Source organism: Mandrillus leucophaeus, unplaced genomic scaffold, assembly GCF_000951045.1.
Source record: "Mandrillus leucophaeus isolate KB7577 unplaced genomic scaffold, Mleu.le_1.0 Scaffold94, whole genome shotgun sequence".
NCBI classification, from domain to species: Eukaryota; Metazoa; Chordata; class Mammalia; order Primates; family Cercopithecidae; genus Mandrillus; species Mandrillus leucophaeus.
In genome coordinates this window covers 4473073-4483073 of record NW_012110252.1, presented here as the reverse complement: position 1 = coordinate 4483073, position 10001 = coordinate 4473073, and positions in this window count along the sequence as shown.

Here is a 10001-nt window from a genome sequence, read left to right as displayed (position 1 = left end):
TTTTTTGAGACGGGAGTTTTGCTGTCACCCAGGCTGGAGTGCAATAGCGTGATCTTGGCTCACTGCAACCTCCTCCGCCCGAGTTCAAGCGATTCTCCTGCCTCAGCCTCCCAAATAGCTGGGATTACAGGTGTGCATCACCATGCCCAGCTAACTTTTGTGTTTTTAGTACAGACAGGATTTCACCATGTTGTCCAGGCTGGTCTCAAACTCCTGACTTCAAGTGATCCACCTGCCTCAGCCTCCCTAAGTGCCGGGATTATAGGCGTGAGCCACCGTGCCTGGTGAAAAGCAGCAGAAATGTGAAGGCTTAGAATAGCATAGGAATGATGTCTCCTTAAGAACAGGACCTTGCCCCACTCACCAGTCTTCATTCCATGCTTATCATCTTTTTGCTGTTTCCTTTGTTTGCCACAGTTTATGCTATTCCTTCATTTTAGACATTATAAAATTTTTATTATAGTATATGAAAATTAAGTTTTCTTAAGCTCTTCCTTCTTTTGACTGGGGGATCATATTAAGTTCAATCATCCTTAAAGAGTTTCAAACATTATATTACTATTAGCCATTAATGCTTTAATATGAATGAATCAGAATTTTCCACATTCGACAGCCAGTTGAGAGCATTTTGGAAAAAGTGTGGTATCTGCACAGAAAAGTATTCCTAGCAAATAGACACAGTGACAAGAGAGTGAGAGAAAAATGTGATTTCAACTCCTTCATCTGATTGTTTTGGTGTTTACCTCCAAATCTCTAAATAACCTGTCACAATATTGGCCTTAGTTACAAGACTATAACTAGTAATAAGATGGAACAGGAAATACAGCTTTTTAGCTGGGCACATTGTCACTGTGAATAAAATCTTGGTTCCTTTGGAATAGAAGAAGGACAGAATGAATATTTAGTAGGTGACTAGAAGTCACTTTCATGTCCTTGTAATTCAGATTTTTTTTTTTTTTTTTTTGGAGACAGTTTTCCTCTTGTTGCCCAGGTTGGAGTGCAGTGGCGTGATCTCAGCTCACTGCAACCTCTGCCCACTGGGTTCAAGCGATTCTCCCACCTCAGCCTCCTGATTAGCTGGGATTACAGGAAACTGCCACCATGCTCAGCTAATTTTTTTGTATTTTTATTACAGACAGGGTTTCATCATGTTGGCCAGGCTGGTCTTGAACTCCAGACCTCAGGTGATCCACCCGGCTCGGCCTCCCAAAGTGTTGGGATTACAGGCTTGAGCCACCGTGCCCAGTCTTTTTTTTTTTTTTTTTAATCTTAAAAGTGATAGCATTTAATTGTCTAAAGATACATGATGGAAGATACTAGACGGACTGGAAATGAGGAAGATTTTTTTGGGGGGGTAAAATAGCTGTAGATTTCTTTTAGTAGAAAAATTTTTATGTATGTTGAATACTAATTCTAATAATAACTTGTAGAGAGCTACAAGGTTTGCAAAATTGTTTCAGAGAACATTATACAAGTTGATGGTCCTAACAGTGCTGTGTGATAGATGAAACAGATTGTAACCTTTATAATATAGATGATAAAACTGAGGCACAGACTGGGCACAGTGGCTCACACTTGTAATCCCAGCACTTTGGGAGGCCGAGGTGGGTGGATCTCCTGAGGTCAGGAGTTCGAGACCAGCCTGACCAATATGGTGAAACACCATCTCTACTAAAAATACAAAAGTTAGCTGGGCATGGTGGCTTGCGCCTGTTGTCCCAGCTATTCGGGAGGCTGAGGCAGGATAATCGCTTGAAGCCGGGAGGCGGAAGTTGCAGTGAGCCGAAAGCGTGCCACTGCACTCCAGCCTGGGTGAGAGAGGAAGACTCCGTCTCAGAAATACAAGACAAAAGAACAGAAAAACTGAGGCATAGAAACAGTAAATGTCTTCCTCAAGGTCACACGGCTAATGCATCTAATTCATTCTCTAGTATTCCTACTTTAGCATCATGCGGAAGGACTGTGGGAAGGAGATGCTTCTATACAGGGCTTTCATAGTGTTGAGATGGGAATGCGAGTTGCTATATACAAACAGAGCACCAGTGTCACTTCATTTGTCTTCTCCCCAAGCTGTTTTTCCTCTGAATCACCGTATGTTTGTTAAACGGGGCTGGAACCTCCCCACCCACTGTTTAGGACTTCCATTCACTATAGTGTAACAGAAAGTGTTGGCATCAAATCCAGAGACTGTGTGGATTTGAATCCTCCATACGGCACAATACCAATGTGGTAGTTATGGGCATTTGGTCACATAGTTAGTAATGGAAGTGTTAGTGGCCTGGCCTCTCTATTTTTATGCATAAAGAGAGATCAGCAAGAATCAGATTATTTAGAGTTGCACGTTGTTCAACAACAGGCAGAGTGAACATGAAAATAAATGTTTAGGGAAACTGAAAGTGCTGCATGCATTTTACACATTCAGATGTCATACAATTCTTGTTTTCATTTAGTTATTCATTTGAGTTGTGCCTGGATTAGAGATACTGTGGCAAGTCTACCAGAGTGGAAAAAAATTCAGTCATCGTATCATGCCTTAAGGAAAAATGTGGTTATTAAAGCACATTAATTTTTAACTGAAAAATAGCTGACTCTTTTCCTGGAGGGATGTGAGCAATATAACTATTTAAAAGTAAACTTTTAAAGCCACATAACCAGCACCCAGTTGAGGTTTGTGTTGTATTAGGTACTGCAAGCATTTTATGGAACTCTAAAATTACTAACAATATAGCAAATACAAAACATCTATAAATTCAAACCATATATATAATTGCACACTAGTAATTTAAGGAAATGAAACTTTCTCCTTCAAATTCTAATTTTTTTTTTTTTTTTTTTTTTTAGAGTCTCGCTCTGTCGCCCAGGCTGGAGTCCAGTGGTGCGATCTCGGCTCACTGCAAACTCCGCCTCCCGGGTTCACGCCATTCTCCTGCCTCAGCCTCCCGAGTAGCTGGGACTACAGGCGCCCGCCACCTCGCCCGGCTAGATTTTTGGTGCTTTTTTTTAGTAGAGATGGGGTTTCACCGTGTTAGCCAGGATGGTCTCGATCTCCTGACCTCGTGATTCGAGCGTCTCGGCCTCCCAAAGTGAAATTCCTACTACCATAGTAGTAATTTATTCAGGCTCTCTAAATGTTTGATAATAGTAAAGATATATTATATACCAAATTCATGGTACCAGAGGTGTTTCTGGTGGCCTTCTCTTTCACATTACACAGCTTTTAGAGGGAAAAAAATCTTTACTTGTTCTGAAATTTCTTTTTTTTTGAGACGGAGTCTTGCTCTGTCGCCAGGCTGGAGTGCAGTGGCGCGATCTCTGCTCACTGTAAGCTCCGCCTCCTGCGTTCAAGCGATTCTCCTATCTCAGCTTCCCGAGTAGCTGGAACTACAGGCACGTGCCACCATGCCTGGCTAATTGTGTGTGTGTGTTGGGGGTGGGGGGTGGGTGTGTGTGGGTGTGTGGGTGTGTGTTTCAGTAGAGAAGGGGTTTTTCCACCTTGGCCAAGATGATCTTGATCTCCTGACCTCGTGATCTGCCCGCCTGGGCCTCGCAAAGTGCTGGAATTACAGGCGTGAGCCCCCACGCCTGGCCCTGAAATTTATTTTTATGAAAAATTTCAAACATATATAAAAGTAGAATAATATAATGAACTCCCCATATCATCCAGCTTCAACTATGATAAATTCTTGGCTAATCCTCCTTTCATCTATACTCCATACCTTTACTACCCCAAATATTTTGAAGGAAATCTCAGACCACATATTTTTCATCTATAAATACTTTAGTTAGTATATACCTCTAAAAGATAAGAGAATCTTTTAAAAATATAAGCATGGTGGTAGATTATAGATGATCTTACATTTTTTCTACTTCTCCCATTGAGAGGGAAAGTTTAATTCCCCTCATCTTGAATCTCAGCTGGCCATAGAGTCTTGCTTGATCAGTAGAATGTGGCAGAAGTATTATTCCAGAACTTCTGAAGTTAGGTCTTAAGAAGCTTTGAAGCTGCCATCTTGACCTCTTGGGATACATCCTTTGAGAACTCTAAGCTTCCATATAAGAAGTCTGAAAACCCTGAAACTGCTACGCTGATGAGATCACATGTCAGTGTTTTAGTGTAAAGTCTCAGTTGAGGTTAGCCTTCCAGTCTTCCTTTGCAAGGCACCAGACATGTAAGTCAAACCATCTTAGACCTTTTAGATCTGCCCATCTGCCAAGTGAATATCACCAAATGGCTTTGGTTAGAGCCACTGTGAAGCAGAAAAACCATCCAGCGGAGCCCTATTCAAAATTCCTGGTTCACAGAGTTGTAAGATTTAATAGAATGGTGGTTGCTTTAAGCTACTGAGTTTGGGGATTATTTATTATGCTGCAATAGATAAAATGGACCAGTCACAGAACCATTAACACTCCTAAAAAAATTAGCAATAATTCCCTAAAATATCAAATATCCATTGTTGGAATCACAACTAATCTTTTGAAATAATTCTATTATTATTATTTTGTAGAGACAAGTGTTTCACTATATTGTCCAGGCTGGTCTTGAACTCCTGGGCTCAAGCAATCTTCATGCCTCAGCCCCCGAGAGGGCTGGGATTACAGGTGTGAGTCATCATGCTCAGCTACGAAGAATTGTTTTTGTTTCAAAATTATCTTGAATATTTTGCTTTAAGTGGGATCTAAATAAGGTCTATACATGGTAATTGATTTTTATTTATTTATTTATTTATATTTTTTTTGAGACAGAGTCACATTTTGTTGCCCAGGCTAGAGTGCAGTGGTGTAATCTTGGCTCACTGCAATCTCTGTCTCCCGGTTTCAAGCTATTCTCCTCCCTCAGCCTCCCAAATAGCTGAGACTACAAGTGTGCACCACCATGCTTGGCTATGTTTTGTATTTTTAGTAGAGACAGGGTTTTGCCATGTTGGCCAGGCTGGTCTCAAATTCCTGACCTCAAGTGTTCTGCTTGCCTCAGCCTCCCAAAGTACTGGGATTACAGGCATAAGTCACCGTGCCCGGCCGATTTTTATATTTCCTAAGTCTCTTTTAATAGTTTCCTCTTCCTTTTTTTTTTCTGTTTCAAATTATTTAAGAAACTATATAATTTGTTCTCAGAATTTTCCATAATTGGAAATTAGTATTGTTTTGTTGTTGTTGTTTGAGACAGAGTGTTGCTCTGACACCCAGGCTGGAGTGCAGTGGCATGATCTTGGCTCACTACAACCTCCACCTCCCAGGTTCAAACAATTCTCCTGCCTCAGCCTCCCAAGTAGCTGGGACTACAGGCATGCACCACCACTCCTGACTAATTTTTTTGTATTTTCAGGAGAGACAGCGTTTTCCTATGTTGTCCTCAAGTGATCCTCCTGCCTCAGCCTCCCAAAATGCTGGGATTACAGGTGGGTGTGAAGCACTACTCCCATCCTGGATTTTAGCATTGTTACCACTTTCTCCTATTACCTGTGTCTCCTGTAAGTTGGTAGTTAGATCTAGAGCCTTGATCCATTTCACGTTTGATCTTTGGCAAGGCTGTTTCACAGTGGTGGTGTATACTTCTATCGGGAGACACATCATATCAGACTGTCTCTTGTTCTGTGATGTTAGCAGCCATTGATAATCATTGCCTTGATCCATCAATTAATTTGGGTTGCAAAATGAAGATTGCATTAGTTAGCTATACCTGCATAAGAACGTAATCAAAGCATCTCAGCAGCATACAATAGTAAATATTTATTTCACTTATTTAACATCACCTTCACCTCATCTTGTGGGCCAAAGCAAGTCATATGGCCAAATCCAAAGTCAAGCGGTAACAAAGTAATCTTGCCTCGAGTGGAAGGTGAGGAGTCAGCTTCCAGTCCAGAATCTTATGTGTGATCTTCTAGACCTGATGATGGGAAATTAGAAAGCTTTACCTGGCAAGACTCATGGCGGGAAGCTGCCCTCTTCACACCACACTTGGTGCACAGCCAGTGCATTGCAGTCTCTGTAGGAAGTTAGTCAAGGACCCATGGCCCTCTCTGCAGGCTAGCCATGTCCTTATACATTCTGCATTCCTAACTTAGGTGCCTCCGTTCAGAGGTTTCTCTATTGGGGGCCTCAGCTAAGGTACTTCTGACGTGCATCTTCCAAGATCCCCTTATTGGGGGCCTTGACAGAGACCTTTTTCTGTAATTTAACTCAGTACTTTTGCACTCTGAGCCCTTCCTTCTCTCCCTTCTTCCAGTACCTTACTCCATTTTTTCAGGGTTCCTCAGCAATGAGATGATTCCCACTGTCTATGCTGTACCCATCTGACCCTAGTCTGGTGATGTTCCCTGGGAAAACTGGAACACTGGGAAGCTGGTGCCTTTCTCTTTTGTCTCTTGCCTGCATTATCACAGTAATAAATAAGGCTTAATTGTTACTTTAAGTTAGTCTTGTCCTAATTGATCACCTTGACAGCTAGCAGCTCTGCAGGAGGGAGTTACATGGAGAAGCTACATAGAAACAAAGTTACATGCCGGGTGTGGTGGCTCAGGCCTGTAATCCCAGTACTTTGGGAGGCCTAGGTGGGTGGATCACTTGAGCTCAGGAGTTTGAGACCAGCCTGGCCAACATGGCAAAACCTCATCTCTACTAAAAATACAAAAATTAGCCGGGCATGATGGTGTACACCTGTAGTCCCAGGTACTTGGGAGGCTGAGGCCTGAGAATCACTTGAACCCGGGACACAGAGATTGCAGTGAGCTGAGATCGCTGAGATAGCGCCACTGCACTCCAACCTGGGTGATAGAGTGAGAGTCTGTCCAAAGGAAGAATGAAAGAAAGAAGGAAAGAAAGAAAGAAGGAAAGAAAGAAGGAAGGAAGGAAGGAAGGAAGGAAGGAAGGAAGGAAGGAGAGAGAGAAAGAAAGGAAGGAAGGAAGGAGGAAGGAAAGAAGAAAGGAAGGAGAGAGAGAGAAAGAAAGAAAGGAAGGAAGGAAGGAAAGAAGGAAGGAAGGAAGGAAAGGAAGAGAAAGAAAGAAGAAAGAAAAGAAAAAAGAAAAGAAAAGAAAAGAGATATGGCTACTGTGATGGGTGAAGAATTATGTCAATAACATAATCTACCAGTCAGTGATATTCCACTATTATTCTTTCTTTATTGAATAGCAACAATATTTCTAGAAAGAAAAACTAACAAGTTTTTCAAAATGGTTACCTAATGTTAACACTTTAGAAAAGTGACAAATGGCGGGGTGTGGTGGCTCACGCCTGTAAACCTAGCACTTTGGGAGGCTAAGGTAGGCAGATTACTTGAGGTCAGGAGATTGAGACTAGCCTGGCCAACATGGTGACACCCTGACTGTACTAAAAAAAAAATACAAAAATTAGCTGGGCATGGTGGCACCTGCCTGTAGTCCTAGCTACTTGGGAGGCTGAGGTAGGAGAATCACTTGAACCCAGGAGGTGGAGGTTGCAGTGAGCCAAGATTGCATCACTGCACTCCAGCCTGGATGACAGAGGCAGACTCCATCTCAAAAACAAACAAACAAACAAAACCCAGAAAGGTGACAAATGGGTTTTTAACACATTTAAAAAAAAATTTATGGATTTTAAACAAACTAACAAAAGGTGACCAGAAAGGTGACAAATGAGTTTTTAAAGTATTTTTAAAAATTACTTTATGGATTTAAAACATATTTGATATATTTTAATCTATGACAATCACTACTCTGATTATTGGTAAAATTGCTCCATCTTTTGCCAGGAGGAGCCTCATGAAGAGGTTTCAGAATCTTTTTCACATGGCCACCGTCATCTTTGATAGTTTCCTTGCTTCTGATATGACAGGATATTGCAGACCTGAAATCAGGCATTCAGCACTTGATGTTATAATGTACAGGTAGATCCAGTGATGGAAGGTCTACTTATTTTCTAATGTATCTGAAAAGAGGTTACTTTTGAAAGATTAAGTAATTTGGTTACCAGGACAAATTATGTGTAAAAATATGCTGTAAAAATTCAACATACTTAATCTGGCAGTATAATTATTTCTACTGTATTTCCGCAGGAAAGCCAGGCCATATTTATGGGAGCTGACTTCACAGAAAGATCTCTGTCATGTTTCCTATCAGCCTTCATCCCTTCCCAGTCCTGAAACAGGGTTCTTCTATGTAATGTCTCGCTATCAATGCCAACCTCTAGAATTCATCTTTGGCTTTAGCCAGAGCTTCGTGATAACAGCTACATCTCTTCTATAGTCAAATGTATTTCATTCATTGTTCAATTCAATTAAAAGAAGTACAAACTGAGATCTAGCATTGAGTAAAAGCAACCAGCTGGGCTCTATATGAAATATAAAAGAAATAGATAAGAAAAATAAAATAAATTCTCTGAGCATACAGACAAGATAAATGCAGGAAAAATTAAATTATGACCCGGGATAATATGTAATTGTATGTTCAAACAAGTGGTACTAATGCTTATCACTGTGGGATTTCAGAAGAACGTGAGATGAATTAGCTTAGTGTGGTCCGAGGTGGATTTATGGAGAAGTTTTTCCTTGATCTAATCCCTAACGAATGGGTGTCGTTTCCATGGGCAGAAGAAGGAAGGGGAGTGAGGAAACATGGAAGCAGTTATAAAGGTGGAGGTACAAATGCCTCGGAGGACAGTGAGGAGGCCAGCCACCTTGGAACAGAGGGTTCTGATAAGGAAGTTGGGCAGATATGTGTGGAACACATGAGCTGGAGTCAGTTTCTTGGCAAGCTTAAATGTTAGGCTGGAGAGATTAGATTTCAGAAAAGCATCTGTGCCCTTTATGTCAGCTGCCAAGGTCTTTGCTGTTACCCAATAGCTAGCATATTTATTGTAGCAAAATGTCTAGGAGTATGATTAAAGGTGGAGTACAACTATCAGAGTTCAGAGTGCTAAAGGCGAGACATGCAGAATAGAGATTCAAGTGAATGCTGAGGAAAAGGAAGTAGTAAATTCAGAAAGGGGAGTCTGTTCATTTATTGAACAAATCTTTATTGAATACCTCTCTGTGCAAGGCATGTGCTAGGCACTGAGAAGGGAGAACACCATTTTTAAAGAACTGGTTAATGGTCTGAATAATTGAAGAAGAATCAATATCTTGATGTAGATGACTGAATAATTTAATCCTTAAGAGTTGAATTTCAGATGTGATGATAGTCCAGGAGAGAAGGTATTTTTTTTTTTTAAATCACAGTTGCCTTTCCTGTTGTCTCAAATAATCCTGTGTGTTCAGACACCTACTCTGTCACCGATGTGTAAATCAAAAACTGAAAAGGGAATGGATCTCCTCCAAACTGAATCTCTCTCTCTCTCTGCCCTCTCATATTCCTGGCTTTTAAGAGCTCCTAGGAGGACAAGGGAGCAGTAACAGCGTGAGCTCTGAAAAGTTGAAGATACGGGTTCCAATGCCATCAATTGAAGCTGACTACATGGGAGCAGAGGGCTACTTTAAAAAAAACTGTCAGGGAACATTTGTCATACGTTTAATTTATCAATAAATATTAATTGAGGCCAGCCCAGTGGCTCACTCCTGTAATCCAAGCACTTTAGGAGATCAGGGCAGGAGAATCACTTGAGGCCAGGAGTTTAAGACCAGCCTGGGCAACATAGCAAGACCCCATCTGTAAAAAAAAAAAAAGTTTAAATTAGTTGGACATGGTGGCATGCACCTGTAGTCCCAGATACTCAGGAGACTAAGGCTGGAGGATGCTTGAACTCAGGAGTTTGAGGCTGCAGTGTGCTATAATTGTGCCACTGTGCTCCAGCCTCAGTGACAGACCAAGACCTTGTCTCTAAAAAAGTAAAAAGTTAAACAAAAAATAATTGAAAATAATTGAACTCCTTCTGTGCTTTAGGCACTGATCTACGTGCTGGAAATGCAACACTGTACAAGACAGAAAAAGTTTCTGGCCTCATGGAGCTGATATTCTGGTGGGAAAACACACACACACACACACACACACACACGCACACACAATAGTTGCAGTTAGGGATAAGTGCCATATAT